Below are 22,060 nucleotides of genomic sequence, written 5' to 3' on the forward strand. Positions count from 1 at the left end.
TTAATTAAAGTCTCCGGAAAAAAACTGTAAAAAACTGAGACAGGGCTTAAGGAAATTTTAAAAACTGCATAAATATGTTTTTATTACAAGCTAAAGCCAACAACTAAAAACTTCGCAAAAACTTATGGAAAAAAATAACATTGATAACTGGACACACCCGAAGCGAGCGCAACCCTGCAAACGTACTGTACATAATAGGACTGGCATCCGAGGCAAGCGTCAGGGCGTAACAAACGCCTTGCAAAGGCGGACGTATCAAAACGGTTCACCTGAGGGTCGTTAAAGGACAACATTCTTGAGATAACGCCATCTGGTGAGAGAGATAACGACTAATTTCTGACCCATGATGAAACCGGTTATCATGTAATGTTCAGCTTTGGTTTCCTTTTTGGAAGAAGATTTGCATCTCCGACTTTTTCATTGTCACTTGAGACGTGTGTGAGTATGCTTTAGAGTTTGTATATACATACACACGTGCACAGGCTCCATACATACACGCGCGCGCGCGCACACACACACACACACACACATATAATATATATATATATATATATATATAGAAATCATCAACACACAATCACGTGTGGAACAGAAATAAATTTCTGACTCACGTCGGGATCGAACCCAGGTCTCTCAGGTGGAAAGCAAGGGCGTTAACCACTGGGCCATACAAGTCTAAAAGTCGGAACCTGAGAGCAACTGCCCCAAGAATACCTGGGCAAGCTAACTGCTTGCATACCAGCGATTTTCCCCAACTACTCAGCAATGACCAATAGACAACATTTCATTCGAATTATCCCTTCTGATGAATAAGATAAATCATCAACACACAATCACGTGTGGAACATAAATAAATTTCTGACTCACGTCATCGATATCTCTCAATATATAAGGGCGTATAATATATATATAAAATATAACCTGATACTGCCCCATAATTACCTGGGCAAGCTAACTATATATATTTTATATATAATCATAATGATAATAGACAATTTCATTCGATTATCCCTTCTGATGAATAAGATAAAATCATCAACACACAATCACGTGTGGAACAGAAATAAATTTCTGACTCACGTCATCGATATAGGTCTCTCAGGTGGATAATATAACCACTGGGCCATACAAGTCTAAAAGAAGTCGGAACCTGAGCAACTGCCCCAAAATTACCTGGGCAAGCTAACTGCTTGCATACCAGCGATTTTCCCCAACTTCCCGACTCAGCAATGACCCAATAGACAACATTTCATTCATATTATCCCTTCTGATGAATAAGATAAATCATCATACAATCACGTTGGAACAGAAATAAATTTCTGACTCACGTCAGGATCGTGGTCTCTCAGGTGGAAAGCAAGGGCGTTAACCACTGGGCCATTCTAAAAGAAGTCGAACCTGTACAACTGCCCCATGTTACCTGGGCAAGCTAACTGCTTGCATACCAGCATAACTTCCCGACTCAGCAATTAGCTTGCCCAGGTAATTCAATTCCAGTTGCTCTCAACTTCTTTTTAGACTTGTATGGCCCATGGTTAACGCCCTCTTTCCACCTGAGAGACCTATTATCCCGACGTGAGTCAAAATTTATTTCTGTTCCACACGTGTTGTGTTTGATGATTTCTATAACTCAGAAGGGATAATTCGAATGAAATGTTGTCTATTGGGTCATTGCTGAGTCGGGAAGTTGGGAAAAACTATGGTATGCAAGCAGTTAGCATAAACAGGTAATTCCTGGTTAAAAGTTCCAATTCTTTTAGACTTGTAGTCCCATAATGGTTAACAAAATTGCTTTCAACCTGATTAAAATCGATCCCGACGTGAGTCAGAAATTTTTTCAGTGTTCTCTGATTGTGTGTTGATGATTTCTATCTTATTCACTCAGAATATAATTCCGAAATGTTGTTATTGGGTCATTGCTGAATCGACTGAAGTTGGGGAAAACTCATGGTATGCAAGCAGTTAGCTTGCCCCAGGTAATTCATGGGGGCGTTTGCTCTCAGGTTCCGAATTCAATTTTAACAGACTTGTATGGCCCAGTAATTAACGCCCTATATTTCCACCTAGAGACCTATTCGATCCCGACGTGAGTCAGAAATTTATTTCTGATCCATACGTGATTGTGTGATGATGATTTCTATCTTATTCACAAGAAGGATAATTCGATGAAATGGATGGATTGGGTCATTGTGAGGAGGGGGAAAACTGCTGGTATGCAAGGTTAGGAGGTAATTCCTTGGGGGCAGTTGCTCTCAGGTTCCGAAACTTTTAGACTTGTGGCCCAGTGGTTAACGCCCCCTAACTCCACCTGAGAGACCTGGGTTCGATCCCGACCCTCAGAAATTTATATATATATATATATATATATATATATATATATATATATATATATATGTATGTATATATAATACATATCTCCAAAGTCGTTTCCCGTGTCCAATATATATATATATATATATATATATATATATATATATATATATATATATATAATATATATATAATATATATATTATATATATTAGATATATAATATATATAATATATATATATATATTATATATATATAAAATATATATAAATATATATATATATTATATATATATATATATATTTATATATATATATATACCAACATATTTCTATGACTTTTGAGATATATATATATATTATATATATATAAATATATATATATATATATATATTTATTTATACATATATATGTGTGTGCTGAACTTTGTCTATTTATGGATGTACATATGTATGTGTATGATCCAGCATAACTCGGAAACGCACTGAGCAATTCCAACCAAACTTGGTATACATATCACTTACTATCTGGAAAAGAATACTGTGTATTATGTATTATAATCAAGTTTAACGGAGCTAAATATCATGTGGCCTATGTACATAGCCTACATAAACAGCTTGTGGTTAAAAGTCCAATGTCTCTGAAGTCCCGATAATGTGTATCAAAATTATTACAAATTAAAATAACTGATTTATACTATTTTTTTCAGTGTTCTCTATGCGAGTTATTTTTGTTCCACTATCAATACTGATTCCGTGGTTATGTATCTGAATGGACTGAAGAGGAGGACTCATGTTACATCATAACTGAATCTACATGGCCCCGTTTTCATCTTTCCAATTCAATCGTTTAACAGATATATATGTGAATATATATATATATATATATATATATATATATATATATATATATATGTGTGTGAGATGGTTTCCTCTATTAAAACAGGAGAGAAAGGGGCACTCATGGAAAGAACGTTTATATGTGAAATACCATTCTCTGACACAAAGTTTTATCAGATCTATGAACAGGCGCTAAATAAAGGTAAAGCTATAATTAATTGATTAATTTCTTCCTTGAAGTAGCTTTTCATAAACTAAGACACAGAGTGAAGACTGATTATGTGAATGCTACTCCTGAACAGTTCATATGATGTTGCCTGCAGCCATCATTTGACTAAATTCTGGAATTTTAGGCAAACTTTGCCAAATGTGAAAGGAAAAAATGAGTTACTAAAAATAGATACATTAAACTGAGGGATTTATTCCTGGCAACATGCTCTCAAGCCTACAGAACAGCAACATTTTACCTTCGGGGATCATTCAAATACTTCATGAACTTAGGAAAACAAAGATAATAAAGGCTGATATGGGGATAAGGTTGCAGGAATAGATAGATTATATAGAAATTAAATGGAGTCTTCTTGGTGATAAAACTTCTTACAAAACCTCTCTCTCTCTCTCTCTCTCTCTCTCTCTCTCTCTCTCTCTCTCTCTCTCTCTCTCTCTCTCTCTCTCTCTCAATATATATATATATATATATATATATATATATATATATATATATATATATATATATATATATATTTATATATAGTGTGTGTGTATATATACATATATATATATATGTGTGTGTGTGTGTGTGTGTGTGTGTGGCATATAATCATGGCCACCATATTAAACAATGACATTTCAGTACCTTAACACGGACTAAATAAATTCATTATGCACTAAGAACGAGGGACAAATGAAGTTAACAGCAGATGACAAAGTTTAAGATACAGGACAACTATTAAATTAAAACGGGATAATGATAACTATATAGTCATTTGTTTCAACATTCACTCTTAATGCTGACCTGGCTATGGCTCATACCCAAGGAAAAATAATACAGGAAAGTTGTAGCAAATGTACAATAATAATATTACGGTTAACTAAAATTTGGAAAGAAGCATCGTACCGCTAACCATGCAGATGCCAACATCAGGAATGGCATAAATGACTGATGCAGTCAAGTGCAGGCGAGCAAAAAAATGACTGTAGTTACTATCACCTCATCCTTTAGGCTAAATGCTGAATCAAGGATGAGCCCCTGTGCATAAAACGTTGACAGTATCACTAGCTTTGCAGACATGAATGCACCCAAACTCAAACACCTGAACATCCATGGGGAAGGGGATTAGTCTAGCACATTCACTTCACGAATACTTGCGGAAAATCGGAGTATGTAACACCTTCAGGAAAAGGCATTGAGCGAAAAAATCTGTAAGCGTGTGCATACGCGTATAGTTCTGTATATATTGTTTACAACCATTAGGGTGTTGCCGAAAATAAAAACCAAAATTCAATCTCTTTCGTCATGATTTACCACAACAAAAGAAGACTCGTTAACAAGCTAGATGGTACATCTTTTATCATTCAGTCCGTGCAAGAAAATAAAACCGGGAAAAGGACCAAAACTCAAAAGTTACATACCATAAATTAAGTCAACACCCCATGGTCCTTGACAGCCATAAGAGTACCCAAACAAGCATTAGGAGCCATCCTTGATCTCTTAAAACAGGTCTTAATTATCTCGAATATCACCCTTGAAAAAAAAAAGAGCCCCTTATATCTTGTTAGACAATGGTTCTACACAGCATTTCGAGTAGATGACGAGGCACCTTCGTAAGCTACACTGGTAAGTGACGAGGCATCCCATTTTCCAGAGATTCTGGTGAGAACATTTTCGTTTCGAAACGTAATTTAGACATTAAATTCTGACAATTACGATAACAGTCGCCTAAGACTTTATCACTGTTATAATTAAGAGTAGCATTCATATTGTAACCTAAAACAATCGTGCAAGAGTTTATGATTATCATCATTAACATCACTATTTGATTATGGATTCCATATTTGCACTTTGGCCACTGCTCGTACACTGAGTAACTCCCAAACATCGCATGAGAGAGAGAGAGAGAGAGAGAGATGCGATACGGACCATTTACTTTAGGCCCCGTGTTTTGACAATTAACTTGAACGACTGTTACGACTACATTTCCGAACGCAAGGTCTAAGGAACATTGGCCGTCAGGGAATAATCGTTAAACTTCCTTCTCTCACCTGCTCTTCCCAAATCGTAAAACGTGATATGGCTCTTGAAGCAGCTAAAGATAAAAAAAAGGGGGGAGGGGGGAAAGAAAGAAAAATTAAATGGTGCAGTATATAAATAATAAAATACACCTGTGTAATAGAACTGCGGCTGATTCACTGATTTTTAATATATATATAATTGCGTTAAAACAAGTCATCGATACGTAAAGAACTTAACCGAAGATATGAGTATCGCCAATAAAAACTGCCATTAAAAGTTTTCCTACAAAAAATTCTTTTATTTACCCCAAACATACAAATGTAGTGTTCTTTATCAAGAAAAAACTATTTTCTCCATTTATTCCAATCACATGAAAGTATAGTTCCATGAGATTATAAATATACAATCAATTATCTCTTATCTGTCTTCTTAGAAACACAGGCAAATGTAAAGCCACTGGGATCCTTGTTACTCAGTGCCATGGTAAACATAACAAAATAAAACAAAAAGAGTTACAAAAAAAAAAACGCGTACTTGGCATTTTATGTTAGTCTGAGACAACGGAAGAAGACCACCACAAACATTCAGTTTCTACGGCCAGCCCTAATGCTCACAGCAAGAGGCCATAGACTAGGGACTTGAGAAGGTTATGGGGTGATGTGGTAGGATTTTTCATGATTTTTACGGATGGCGTATGAAAAACTGTATGATAATTCTTACGTTCTGTTTATTTATAGACGAGGTATAAGACATTCGGTTCCTTTTCTTGCATGTCAGCAATAATTCTGAAACTTTCTTTCTTTGGTGAAAGTGTAAGAGGTGGGTTACCTACTTCTGCCTCTTTCATTCTTGTAAGTATATCAGTTTTCTTTTCAATATATAGATAGTATTCCACACACCCCGCCTCACCCCTTGACGGGGATGGTGCCAGAAAGGTCATCCTCACGATTTGCAGCGAGTTGTTATGATTCAGATTATTTGTTATATGCCGTGCCCCTTGAATGCTCATAGGGATTAGCCTATGTTTCGAGGGCATCCGGTCATCTACCCAAGCGTCCAGAGCTAACTTTATATATATATATATATATATATATATATATATATATATATATATATATATATATATATATATATATATATAATTAATTAGCGTTGCCAAGGAAAACTCTGAATGACAACCAATAAACACTCTCTCTCTCCCCCCCCTACTCTCTCTCTTTCACTTCCTCTCTCTCTCTCTCTCTCTCTCTCTCTCTCTCTCTCTCTCTTCTCTTTCTCCTCTCTAAAACACCCTTTACTCTTTCTCTCACTTCCTCTCCTCTCTCTCTCTCTCTCTCTCTCTCTCTCTCTCTCTCTCTCTCTCTCTCTCACTTCCGCTCCCTCTCACTCTCTCTCTCTTACCCCCATTCCTATCAGGGCTGAACTGGCAATTGAAAGGCATCGGGAGTGTCACTATTCATCTCAGCGACCTTGAAAACTACGTATTAGACACTAATATTTGTCATTTTTTACATTTAATTTTTCACCTCTTCTGAACACACACCACTGCCCCCCCCCCCGCCTCTTCCTATCGAGGCTGAACTTGGACTTAAAGGGTATCGGGAGTGCCACTTTTGATCTCACTGACCTCGAAAATTATGGATTAGACTCGAAAACTATGGATTAGACACCAATGTCTGTCGTTTTCGGTTATTTTTACATGTCACCCCCTTCCCAACCCCACAGTATTCTTTTCAAGATATTACGTCATATGTATGCCAAAATGAGGCATGATAAACTTCTAGCGTTTATTTACTTACTAAGTCTATGGGCAGAACCAGCACCATTTCAGGAAAGCCATTCCCAACCCCACCCCCTTTGGTGCTAGTGATGTCTTACCCCCCCAGTATTCTTTTCTAGATAGTAAGTCATACGTATACCAAGTTTGGTTGAAATTGCTCAATGAGTTTCAGAGTTATGCTGGAACATACATACACACACATACACACACAAACACATACTTACATACAACCATTTTTATATATATAGAATATATATATACATATATAAATATATATATATATGAGCATTATGGTATTTCCCCTATCAAAGATGGCCCCAAAGAAATCAGGCACAACATGAATGAACCAAAGTGCAGAAAATTTTCCAACTTTGGCCTCTTAATACACCTACAAAGCATAACACTTTCTAATATACATTACAATATATTCCAACGTACACAAATACAAGCATATGTTTCATACTGATTTCCACTGTCAGGGAACTTAACGCATATGGTATGGTTCTTTTCCATGTACACATTTATCGAAAATTATAACATACATACATTCATACATGCATACATACATATCATATCATATTCAATTAGTAACGACAGGGGAGGCAGACAAATGAAAAAGGATATAATTTTTCAGAAATAATTTCTATACATATTTAAGAGAGAGAGAGAGAGAGACGTCGTCGTGATACGCATGCCCACAAGTTTAATTAATCGTGACCACAAACTTTTTTGTTGACATCATTTGCTTGGCTGTCTACACTTCCATGAGTAATGTAATATAATCATTACTACTCTTTTCGTAACAACTAATCGAGTGTTGGTCATGTGTTAAAAATCAAATTAAAGTAAGTCGACAAAAATGCCCAAACACTTCTGAATGTCAAAGATAGACGATCAACGTAACAACTGGAAGGGCCTGATGACAGAGAAAGACGAGAGGGGAGAGTCATGCAATCTCAAGCCTAACTAGCACTGATAATTATATAAATACCATCATTCTTGACACTTAGCTGTAGCGATCATCTATTTTTTCAAGCTAGGGAGGAATTAAAAGATTTTGGTTTTTTGTCATTTTTTTCCTACATCGAACAATTATCGCAATACAATGAACAAATGTTATGAAATGCATAAAAAACACTCACTTACTGCATTAATATATCAACTTACTTACAAAGACAAAACCCAAAACCCCCTTCTAAATATATTTCTACCTAGTGTTACAATAAACATATACTGAAAATTAACGCCCAATTATTAACATTCATCAAAGCCATCATAAACACCAACAAACACTGGCTGCTTGAACCTAGCCTATGTTCCTTGAACTGCAAGGTATATTGTTGTGGGAATAGCTGTTTCTCTTTCTCAGTTTTAAGTATCGGTTGCTAAGTTTTCTGGGTACGATAAAGCAAAAATTTCCCAATTTCCCAATTTCTCGATGTTAAGTTCACCACACATTTTTCGGTGTCAACTACGACGTTAGGTCACTCGAAAGTAATCATTATTGGGCTACTACAGTTCAAGCAGGAAAATGATTCATTTGGCAACTACTTTTTCACGATATACCTTCATTTCTCTCCTAGATCTCTGCAGATATCTACACATACATCGCGTAGATTAGCGTTAAGTTTGCTACGCTTGAATCACATTATCTTATGTTAGTCGATGGTAGTAATGATGATGATGATATGGATTAAATTTTCACCGATACGGGCAGTGGGTGACTGTATATAAAGTTTCTGCCTCAACAACGACAGTTCTTAATAATTTCGGTATCCTTGCTTTAAAGGAGGCTCGTTCTCACCAGTCGGGTAATAAGTTCATAGAACCTACCCATCTATGGTGCTCTAGGTGTATGTTGCCCTTTATCAGAACTCAGGCACTATGGAACTAACCGATGTAATTTTAGAAGTTCTGGACATTAACAACAATAGTGTATCATCAGATATGAGTGCCCATGGAAAGATACAAAAGAATTCCTTTGCCCTAATAGTTTGGCAAATTTAGTGCCACTGCCAGTGTTGCAGAGCAAGTAAAGAGACAAACTTGAAATTATTCCTGTTCCATAGTCTGAGACAACAATCTTGTCCATATAATTCTCCCCAACACGCAGCATCACCCTTTCCTTTGGCAGTGTGGCTGGAGTCCATAAACCTCTTCACAGTCAGTTAGCACAAGGGATGAGTGCAAACCATATATATGGGATGTTTAGTGTCCACTGTCAGTTTGATAATCTGCAGCAGTCCTTGGCATCTTGTAAACTTATCTGAAATCTTGTGCGATCATCAGTACTTAACAAACTGAAGCATCTCCAAGACTGGAGCATATCTATGATTTGGTAATGCCTGGTAAAGCCAAACACTGCATCCATCACAAAAGTATCATAATTAGTTGCTTGTTCCCCAATTTCACTAGGATGATCCTTCATCATGTCGTACCATAGTATGCTTGGCACATTTTGTAAAATGAATCATCCCAATGAAATTCAAGAGGGTGGGGTCAGCAGACGCCTGCAGTATCACTATGTTCATCTGACTAGGGGTAACTTATGGTTCTTGGGAAGGGTAGCAGGGTTTGTTGCTTAACCATGTAATTTCATGGAATCAGCAGGGTTGTTATCTGGGGACTTTAATGTAGGGTGTTGCAGCATTTCTTAATCATTCTCCCTACCCCTTTTGCTTCATGGAGGAAGAAGATCTCCTTGCTCTGCTGGAAAATGGAATGCCTCTGGGTAGTCACTCCGTAAGTAACAATCCTGTACAATTGCCTTATGAAGTTTGGCAAGCTTAACATATAAGCATGCTTCTATGGTTACAGCTAGTAGCTCCTGATGAGGCACTGCCAGAGTGGAAGGAAGTGCTGCTCAAAACCTGGTGGTGAGAAGTGGACTGACACTTCTCCACTTGCATACAGCTTCAAGGAGGTATCAACCTGTTGAGATCCCAATATTGCTTCAGAAGGTCGTGGCTCTCCTGGTGTTCACCTGTGGAGACAGCCATGTCCCATATGGCGTAGCCATTCCAAAAAGTTTGAATGAAGTTCTTCCCCTAGAATGCCAAGGGTGATAAGAGACTTACAGGGCCAAATATTGAGGGGAGGAGGAAGACCACCTTTCTCTTTTTCAGGGCTACTTGTTGTCTGCTGTCAGGAAATCCATACCGCTATGTTCAGATGAGTAGGAGAGGCTTGTGCCTTCTGTAAGGAATAGCCGGGTTTGTTACCTAACTACATGAGATCACAGAACCAGAGAAGGACCTCATCAACCAATGTGCCAAAGCCCTCCTGTGGTGGGTGCAGCAGGGTTGCCATCTACGGTGAAATAGTATAATATAATCTAGTGTTTCTCAGTATTGTATTGTATATATATATATATATATATATATATATATATATATATATATATATATATATATATATATATATATATATATATATATAATATTCAATATTGAGGTTTCCCTTACCAAAATAAATAGGAAATATTCAGATCAGGGAAATCTTAATCAGGTGAGGAACTGTATTATTATTATTATCCAGAAGATGAACCTATTCATATGGAACAGGCCCACAGGGGCCACTGACTTGAAATTCAAGCTTGCAAAGAATATGGTGTTCATTAGGAAGAAGGAAGGGAGGTAAAGAAAAATATATAAAGAGGAGATCCCACTTATTATAAAAGAGAAAATAAATTAATAAATTAATAAATAGATAAAAATGTACTAAAATGCAAGGAGAACGGTATTTGGATAGTAATGCATTGCATCTTCGCTTGAACTTCTGAAGCTCCAATTGCACGACATCCTCTGGGAGGCTGTTCCGCAGTCCAATGGTGTGAGGTATAAATGACCTCTGAAACACGAAGTTCGACAGCGAGGCACATTTACTCCATATGGATGCTGCTATTCAGTGAATCTGGTTGCTCTCGCCAAGTGAAAGGGATCAGGGATCAATTGTGAATATGAAAGATATCTGTTGAAATACAACTTATGAAAAAGTGACAAACAAGAGACCATCTGTCGATGGTCCAAGTCATAACTGCTACTATTAGGAAACAGAAACCTACCACCATGAACAACTCTGTCTAAAGGGAATAAATCTCTGGCAGAAGCAGACATCCACACCGGAGAACAGTATTCTAGTAAAGGAAACACAAACGACCTAAAACAGGTTGCACTGACTTTATCACTGTCATAAATACAGTTTATGAGGCCTTATGAAAAATACTAACTTTCGTGCAGCATTTGCTGAAACTTTAGATGCGAGTCAAAAGTTACACCTAGAATAGTTAAAGCTTCAGACTCACTCAGCAAAGTTCCATCCACCTGAAGGGGAGGATGGGGTGGGAAATCTGTACGAGATCTGCTAATCAACAGTGTTTTTGTTTTACTAGAGTTCAGCCTCATACCCCACTGACTACACCACTCCCTGATCCGGTCCATGTCCCGACTGAGGCTGAGGGCACCTTCATTTCTCTTAAGTGGAGACTTTACTACACCCACAAATGATGCCAACAACCATATCACTAGTATACACTAAAAATAACAGTGGACCAAGAACACTACCCTGTGGAACGCCAGATAAAATAGGTCTCCGTTCACTAAAGATCCTGTCCACAACTCGTTGCCGCCTACCTGTAAGGAAGTCTTGAAGAAATCCTAAAACATATCCACCCACTCCACGATTCAAGCCAAAGGAGTCGTTGACTAGTAAACTGTGTTCAATGATCGTATACAAATTTGTGTCAGAAGTTCAAGGACCATTTTACCTCTTGGTAAGCCACCTCAGTCCTCCATACGAGAACACTGGCACGGGTTGTGCAACGTTAATTTTAATTTTTCGGATTTTAGTATTCTATGTAAAGCTCGAGTTTAAACCGAGCTAAGACTGTTAGAATCTTTTATATAGAGAAACTAAAACTGAACTTAAATGTAGATAACTCTGCCTTCAGCAGTAAAGTATTTTAATTTAGATTCGTTTTTATCGTTTGTCTGTGCGTTGACTGTATTACTTTTTTAATAAATTTTTGTTTGTTGGGTATAAATGTGTTGGTTTTTAACTTTTACAGAACCTGAAGATGGACAGCTGTCCGAAACGTTGTTTACATAGAATGTGAATAAAGGAGAAAATAGAATGCTGAAGTTTGTTTTTACGCTACAGTTCCTCACCCGATTAAGATTTTTCTTATCTAAACATTTCACAGCTACAATCAATCGTCGAAATGGGAAATATTAAAGCCAAGCCGAAAGATCAAAAGCTCACTTTTCATTATGGATAATTTTTTCTGGTGAATATATTCACATTTATTCATTTTCCCTACCAGGGGGTGGCTCCACGAAAAAGGACACATGAATCAGGTATGATAACAGTAATAACACATCCTCAAAGGATCATACACCTCAAGAGAAGGCTTATCAGCAATGCATCAATTTTCCACACCTTCACTTTGTAACCCATTTCTCATCTCGTTCTTCCATTCCACCATCTCTTCCAAATCAGCTAGTGGGTATTTCCTCCATTTCACCCAATAGTTACCTACCAGAATTAATGAAATGCCCTTTTCAATAACCATTCTCTTTACCCTGCCAAACCACCTCTGATCGATCTTGTCACCTAGGATTAAAAAATTTTACCACATCATACTGGAACATTTCTCATCCTTGCAACCGTTCTTAGTCTACATACACTCTCAAACAATTCATCTCAAGGGCTTTCAATGTCTTCTATCAAACCCAACTTTTTCTTAAATTGACTCCTCTTGTTTTTGAGACCCTCTGCAGAGCGCCTTTACTTGCTTAACTGGACAACTTAAGGTTGGCTCTAACCAGACAATGAGGGACGAAATGGTTCCATTCCTCAAATCCAGTATGCCTTTGTTTGTTTGAATCATCGTTTTTTGCAATATCTTTCAAACCAATCAATTGACTGGTATGGTACTTTGAAACAGAGTTTTTCACACCCTCCCCTAATTTTTGATGAAAAAAATTCTATGTCCAAACACAGATTTTAAGGGCACTTTACTCTTGAAGTTTAGAACATAGCCAAACCTAGCCAGTCAAGGGTTACGAATTCATTCGGATAAGCACTCTTGGGTACTTATTCCTCCCAAGGCCAAGGGGGCTAATTGGGTGGAGTCGTCTCCCACCTGGGGTAACTACGTAAGTGATGACGTATCTTAGAGGTACCTGCTCATTACGGCAAATCACCTGCTGACGCAATATGGAGGTAGACAAAGCTCCGCCTACATGGGGGATTTGGGGGGAAATGAGCAGACCTTCTCTTTTTCTTGGCCTTCTTCCCTCCTAGCACCGACCCTTCATTCATTCCCCACTCATCTCTCTCTCTCTCTCTCTCTTCGCAATATTTGTTATGTAGGCTAATGCAGTGTTTTCAGGCACATATTAGCATTGCAATTTTTCAACTGAGCAATGTAGGATGAAATGAGCTAACGACCTGTATGGTTATACAAAATTTAGGGGTTTCCGAAATCTTTGTAGCTGATGAATGAAATGTCGGGTTAAACGACGGGTTTATCACTTGTGTATCCAGTAACTACAGAGAAGAAGGTTGTCTCGTCGCTGTTCAGAGTTATGGCTTACATGTTGAAATGGTAATAAACTGTTCTGTGATTTTAACCCATTATTTCTTTATTATATATGAAGAACAGTGAATTTAGAATAAACATGAAATAATTTTTCATCACAAAATTATGCAAACAAAGCAAAAACAATCACATTCATGAAGAAAGTAACATACGGTATGGGGTGTAATGACGTCAAGGAAGAGTAGGGAGAAGAACGGTGGAGTCAAAGAGGAAAGTTGGGGGTAGTGAGGAATTTACTATAAGTTCAGTAGTATCCAAGCTCGTATGTCCGAAAGTGTTTAATCATTTTGCTGGCTACCCCATCAAATTCAAGAGTAAAGCGCCTGAAAAAACTGACTTTGGAAACTGAATTTATTACCAAAAATTACGGGAGGGTGTGAAACACGCTGTTGCAAACTAACACACCGATCCATCAATTAATTTGAAAGATATCGGCAAAAAACGACGACTGAAACTTCCTGAAATACATAGTAGGTACAGTCGGCCACAGGAATAAGTATACACATTTCAGCCACACGGGCTGGTTGTGATCTGGTAACACTGGAACTGTGCATCCAGACGCACGATGAAATTCCAGCACCTCTACACCTCTTCCCCAAATTTTTCCTCTATCCTTCCTCCCACCCTTTCAAGCACACGTTTATATAACCTGCTCCTCTCTCTAATTTCTCCTTTAAGGAAAATAATATAACTGAGTCTATTCTGTAGTTTTATTTTCTCATCATGGAGGCGAGAAAACCCGTCTGTTCAACTTTTGTCGTAATAATATTATTACCTGCTGTTACTGACAGAAGAATTAACTCAGGTTTTCGTGGAGCTCTCTTGTAATAATGGGATTTAGCTATCTACCAATAAAGCCTTATCTATCAAATAACAGGATACCTACTACTCTTTAATTTTAATTGTAATATCAACAACCGCATTCCAAATTCTTATTATTACAAAGACAACTAGCATCAGATCGTGTAGGACCTTACGTAACTCAAATTAAGCATGAAGAAATAAAGAAGACACAGTTAAAGAGAGAAAGACTCCATAGGCCTAGAAGACACTGAAGGAGGAGGAAGAAAGAGACAGTTATAAGAGGACAACAGCAAGAAGGAGGCAGACGGAAAGGAGACACAGTGTAATAGAGCTGATAGAGTGTGGCTGGTGTTAGAAGGGGCGCCATTACCCTCTTAAGTATAATGGGAGCAAAGGTCTTGACTTAGTAAATGTCGTACGGGTTATTATGGCAGTCGATTCTTCCTTATGGTTGAAAGTTTGTTTGGTCACAACCGACAATCACTGGATCTAATTCTCGTATTTTTGTGCATGATTTGAACTGCTCGGCATACGTTTACATTTATCTATCGATGGCAAGCATGTGCAGCTTTTTCGTTTGTTTGTTTGTGTTCGTTCTGCAGTTGAGAATTTCCACGTTAAGAATGTATCAAGTAATAATGGGATTATATCCTTGTATATATATATATATATATATATATATATATATATATATATATATATATATATATACTATATATATATATATATATATATACTATATATATCATTTGACGTCCACACCTGATATTAGTAACATTTTTAACGTATACATAATTAAAGGGACAAATATTACAGTACCTATTATTAAGGATACACAATAGATTGAAAAATAACCATTTATTATTAAATATGTTTATATAATAAGACATGACCAAAAACAAACTATTACTTAGTCTCAATGAAAGCAGATTACCCTTCAACCAACAACATTATCTTGGTTTTATTAAGATTTTCTCAACAAATTCATCCGCTACTAAAAAGTTTCCTCCTTCTATTAGAGTATCAGTATTTAGTCCATCCACCATCGTTGGCGATGACATCTTGTAGTCTACTGGGGACGGAGGCTGCATGATTGTAGACGATGCGTTGATTTCGTCTGAATATCTCCCATTCGGACATGGTGTGCTGGAGGAGCTGCCTTGGTGATCGCTCTTGGCCTGGAATCCAAGAGTTGACGATGGTCCCCAGCAATTTTCAAGGGATTCATATCACCCCTTACTTGGCCAGTCCAGCAGGTCAATGTCTCGTTGCTCCTCAAACCATCGCCTAACTATCCTGGCTGTGTGAATGGGACAGTTATCCATATATAGTATATATTAATAATTTTTTACAAGAGGCGTCAAATTGTGAAGGGTGAGCTGGACATAACCTTTAATTTAAGGTTCTGCCTGTTTTTCCCTGTTTAGATTTCTCCTTTCTCCTGGTTTGAAAAAGCTGAGAGATATTCCACCTACGACCCCTCTCCAAAGAGCTCAAGCCATAAGCCACGTGGAGTTGAAGTCTATCGTGGAGAGGAAGAAGGTGGAATTTCACTTAGCTTTTCAAACCAGGAGGAAAAAGAGATCTGAACTGGGAGACAGAACCTTACGTTAAAGATTATGTCACCTCACCCTTCCGAACAAATGACACCTCATATGATGCTTGCATATCATATCATATATATATATATATATATATATATATATATATATATATATATATATATATATATATATATATATATATATATGATATATATATATATATATATATAAATTTCTGAATCACGTCAGGATCAGAACCCAGGTCTCTCAGGTGGAAAGCAAGGGCGTTATCCACTGGGCCACACAAGTCTAAAAGAAGTTGGAACCTGAGAGCAACTGCACCCCCCAGGAATTACCTGGGCAAGCTAACTGCTTGCATACCAGCGAGTTTTCCCCAACTTCCCGACTCAGCAATGACCCAATAGACAACATTTCATTCGAATTATCCCTTCTGAGTTAGCTTGCCCAGGTAATTCCTTGGGTGCAGTTGCTCTCAGGTTCCAACTTCTTTTAGACTTGTGTGGCCCAGTGGATAACGCCCTTGCTTTCCACCTGAGAGACCTGGGTTCGATCCCGACGTGATTCAGAAATTTATATATATATATATATATATATATATATATATATATATATATATATATATATCATATATATATATATATATATATATATATATATATGATATGATATGCAAGCATCATATGAGGTGTCATTTGTCGGAAGGGTGAGAGTGGACATAATCTTTAACGTAGGTTCTGTCTCCCAGTTCAGATCTCTTCTTCCTCCTGGTTTGAAAAGCTAAGTGAAATTCCACCTTCTTCCTCTCCACGATAGACTTCAACTCCACGTGGCTTATGGCTTCGAGCTCTTTGAGAGGGTCGTAGGTGGAATATCTCTCAGCTTTTCAAACCAGGAGAAAGGAGAAATCTAAACAGGAAAAACAGGCAGAACCTTAAATTAAAGGTTATGTCCAGCTCACCCCTTCACAATTTGACGCCTCTTGTAAAAAATTATTAATATATACTATATATGGATAACTGTCCCATTCACACAGCCAGGATAGTTAGGCGATGGTTTGAGGAGCAACGAGACATTGACCTGCTGGACTGGCCAAGTAAGGGTGTGATATGAATCCCTTGGAAAATTGCTGGGGACCATCGTCAACTCTTGGATTCCAGGCCAAGAGCGATCACCAAGGCAGCTCCTCCAGCACACCATGTCCGAATGGGAGATATTCAGACGAAATCAACGCATCGTCTACAATCATGTAGCCTCCGTCCCAGCAGACTACAAGATGTCATCGCCAACGATGGTGGATGGACTAAATACTGATACTCTAATAGAAGGGAGGAAACTTTTTAGTAGCGGATGAATTTGTTGAAAAATCTTAATAAAACCAAGATAATGTTGTTGGTTGAAGGGTAATCTGCTTTCATTGAGACTAAGTAATAGTTTGTTTTTGGTCATGTCTTATTATATAACATATTTAATAATAAATGGTTATTTTTCAATCTATTGTGTATCCTTAATAATAGGGTACTGTAATATTTGTCCCTTAATTATGTATACGTTAAAAATGTTACTAATATCAGGTGGACGTCAAATGATATATATAGTATATATATATATATATATATATATATAGTATATATATATATATATATATATATATATATATATATATATATATATACAAGATATAATCCCATTATTACTTGATACATTCTTAACGTGGAAATTCTCAACTGCAGAACGAACACAAACAAACAAACGAAAAAGCTGCACATGCTTGCCATCGATAGATAAATGTAAACGTATGCCGAGCAGTTCAAATCATGCAAAAAATACGAGAATTAGATCCAGTGATTGTCGGTTGTGACCAAACAAACTTTCAACCATAAGGAAGAATCGACTGCCATAATAACCCGTACGACATTTACTAAGTCAAGACCTTTGTTCCCATTATACTTAAGAGGGTAATGGCGCCCTTCAACACCAGCCACACTCTATCAGCTCTATTACACTGTGTCTCCTTTCCGTCTGCCTCCTTCTTGCTGTTGTCCTCTCTCTTATAACTGTCTCTTTCTTCCTCCTCCTTCAGTGTCTTCTAGGCCTATGGAGGTCTTTCTCTCTTTAACTGTGTCTTCTTTATTTCTTCATGCTTAATTTGAGTTACGTAAGGTCCTACACGATCTGATGCTAGTTGTCTTTGTAATAATAAGAATTTGGAATGCGGTTGTTGATATTACAATTAAAATTAAAGAGTAGTAGGTATCCTGTTATTTGATAGATAAGGCTTTTATTGGTAGATAGCTAAATCCCATTATTACAGAGAGCTCCACGAAAACCGAGTTAATTCTTCTGTCAGTAACAGCAGGTAATAATATTATTACGACAAAAGTTGAACAGACGGGTTTTCTCGCCTCCATGATGAGAAAATAAACCTACAGAATAGACTCAGTTATATTATTTTCCTTAAAGGAGAAATTAGAGAGGGAGCAGAAGTTATATAAACGTGTGCTTGAAAGGGTGGGAGTGAAGGATAGAGGAAAAATTTGGGGAAGAGGTGTAGAGGTGCGAATTTCATCGTGCGTCTGGATGCACAGTTCCAGTGTTACCAGATCACAACCAGCCCGTGTGGCTGAAATGTGTATACTTATTCCTGTGGCCGACTGTACCTACGAATAGTTAATCGCTGACTGTTGTGGGTGATATCTAGAGCAAAGAGAGAGAGAGAGAGAGAGAGAGAGAGAGAGAGAGAGAGAGAGAGAGAGAGAGAGAGAGAGAGAACTACATGTGTGTTTATTTCTCCGCCAAAAATGTATACCATCAAAACAGAAGAGTCTTGACGAGGTAATCCCCACCCACTGAGTTGAAACTATTCATAAGATATTCAAAAGAAATTCTCCTTGATTCTTCTAGTTACTCCAGAAAAGAAGTCAAATTAAATAAAAGCATGTAAAACAAACAATCATGGAGACTTAATGCAACCTTATTTCTACGACCCACTTTTAAAACAAATCAACTACTCTTCCGTTCATAAATATTGTAACACACACATATGATCCGTCTAATGATGTGGAAGACATTTGCTCACGGGGTTCATTCTTGATTCAGATGATGAATAAATGATGAAACTGGCAGTGACGACTATTTTGTTTTTCTCTGGATCCACCCTTTCTTAATTGAAACTGCTTATTCTTATCGTCGAAAGATAAATAATATATACACATACACATATACATACAGTATACATACATATATATATATATATATATATATATATATATATATATATATATATATATATATATATATATATGTCTCAGACGTAAAGTACAAAGATCAATATCCCCTATTGCTCCTCTAGAGAAGGCCCCTTCGTAGACGGGTCGGTCATGTGGACATATATTGTCCTTATGAACGAGCACGCACACACATCACTCCGAGAGCGAAAGTCATCCTATATACGGAGGGATGTAAGTATGTATAAAACACCCAAAAAGACCGATATGTGCTATCGAAAGACCGGTCATGCTCAGCGGGAGGGCCCGGTCCTAGAGATATGAGGGCGACCACCTGGGCCTCCTTTCGCGTCGACCGACGATCTATATACGTATATATGTATATATATATTCAGTCCTTAGGAGGTACAAGGCTCTTACATTAAAGCTGTAACCGAGAGCAAGGTATCGGGTTACCGTTAAAAAGGGGAACGACCTCTCGTGATAAATGTGTAATGTTCATTTGTGTAAAGCATACTGGTATATATCACAAAACCTGTGTTAATATGGTTTTCCACCGCCTAGCCTATATAGACTACATGCTCATTTACGTGTTATGATGTACTCGAGCGCAAGAAACACACCTGCCATGCCACCTCTTCTCATTTGCTGTAGAGACACCATCTGTTCTAAAATCTGTCGATGGGGTTCGCTGATTTTTCCCATCCTGTTTTCTAGCAAAACTATTTTTCCTTCTTTTTTTTTAACTTTTAATCGCTCACTGGAAACACACACGCTCCTCCTAATCCACGCAACGCCAAGGTCCTCTAAAATTCCGTCACTCATATCTTCCCAGTGCTTTCACTTCCACAAGTCTCCAATAACCTCCAGATTTCCTTCTGAAAAGTTCCCATCCAAGTAGGTCTGGGTCTTCCAACTCTTCTGGTGCTCAGATTAGCCCAGCTGACGCTACCATATAGTATTCGCCAGGGCTGGCCTGAAGGACAGTGACCTAGCCACACCACACCACACCAAACACACACAGTGTGAGTGTGTGTGTATATATATATATATATATATATATATATATATATATATATATTCATTCCTTATAAAGGTCATTCCTTATATATATATATATTTCATTCCTTATAAAGGTCATATATATATATATATATATATATATATATATATATATATATATATATATATATATATATCATTCCTTATAAAGGTCCTCAATATACACGAGATGCCGAAGCTACATATTGGCAAGTACGAAGGGATTCGACATCATTCTGATGGCCCTTCTCCAAAAATACTACATGAAGTGACGGTTTCTGTGAAGTTCCTGAGTAAAAGTTTATCTTTACTTCAGCCATTAATGGGTAAACGTGGCAATGACTAATAGCTTTTCAGAGAAAATAACTTACTTTATATATTTATATATATATATATATATATATATATATATATATATATATATATATATATATATATATTATATATATGCATACATATGTGCGTGTGTGTATGTTTGTGGATCCCGGGTATATGTATAAGAAGAATCGTGTAGTTCACCTTAGAGGGTTTTAAAAGACTTGTCATCAAAGCTTCAACTCTACTCCGAGACGAGACGGTTCTCACATGCTCCTAATAATTTTAACTCAAACTGAACGAATTCTAATGAAGAATATAATTCAAGCAAAATCAGAAGCATACTTTAAAAACAATACTGACCTACCGTAAGTACGCACATGTTTATTCTAAAATAATCACAGAGAGAGAGAGAGAGAGAGAGAGAGAGAGAGAGAGAGAGAGAGAGATAAGAAGGTCAAGCAGTGAAGAACTGAGCTGCATCACCCTCAACCCGAAAGGGTCCCCAAAAGCCTTTGGAAAGGGGATAATTGGTGGTATAAACAAAAGGCGACTCCCCGGGCAGAGCGATTTAATGACTGTGCCACAGTATCCCTCTGACAATAAAAGTCAAGGTCTACATTTATCTCGGCTTCAATTGCAAAAACGTCCAATAAGAAAATCAGGGGAGAAAAACCTTTTAAAGTTTATCCCAAAGGCAAAAACAGTTCATGATTTTTTTTATAAGGCTGATTTCGAGTATATGCAAAAACAGTAAAAATAATACAACACACAATCATTATAATAATGGCTTTGAATCACAGATCATTTCTATGTGATTACTTGTAAAAATAATTACAAGAGTACAGTATTCGCAAAAAACAATGTAAATTAAATCAGCAACAATATTTGCGAATATAAATACTGAGGAGCAAATTCAAGTCTAGGTAACTGAATCTAAGAATGACTTGGAAATATGGGCAAAAGAAATTTAAAATGACCAAAAATAATAATGAAGATGAAATCTAAAAAGGCAAAGTTTGAGAGGAAACATAACCATTTACATACTTGAAACGATAAGTAATTAGGCACATTGTTACAAAAGTCAGTTTCTATAGTAAATATCAAGCGCTATGGGATGATAAAATTAATGGCCGGTGTATGGAAGATTACTCTGCCACTGATGGACGATAACTTGAAAATTTTTAATTATGAGATCCAGTTTTCAATGAAATAGACACACCCTCTCCCGAGCGCGCACAAGCGTACCCACACACAGACACACATTCGTTTACATACATTTATATAGTTTACTGTACCATGTATCCTTGTAAGGCCCAGATCTGTTCCAGGACGAAAAATGAATCA

At 37.2% G+C, this 22,060-nt stretch overlaps 1 protein-coding gene across 4 annotated transcripts in view; it reads right to left on the reverse strand.

Moving 5' to 3' along the window:
* Positions 1 to 22,060, reverse strand: part of wake (wide awake) — a 1,231,097-nt gene that overhangs the window by 1,170,302 nt on the left and 38,735 nt on the right. The gene's annotated exons all lie outside the window — the stretch shown is intronic.

The sequence above is a fragment of the Macrobrachium rosenbergii genome, chromosome 10, assembly GCF_040412425.1.
Source record: "Macrobrachium rosenbergii isolate ZJJX-2024 chromosome 10, ASM4041242v1, whole genome shotgun sequence".
Classification (NCBI taxonomy): Eukaryota; Metazoa; Arthropoda; class Malacostraca; order Decapoda; family Palaemonidae; genus Macrobrachium; species Macrobrachium rosenbergii.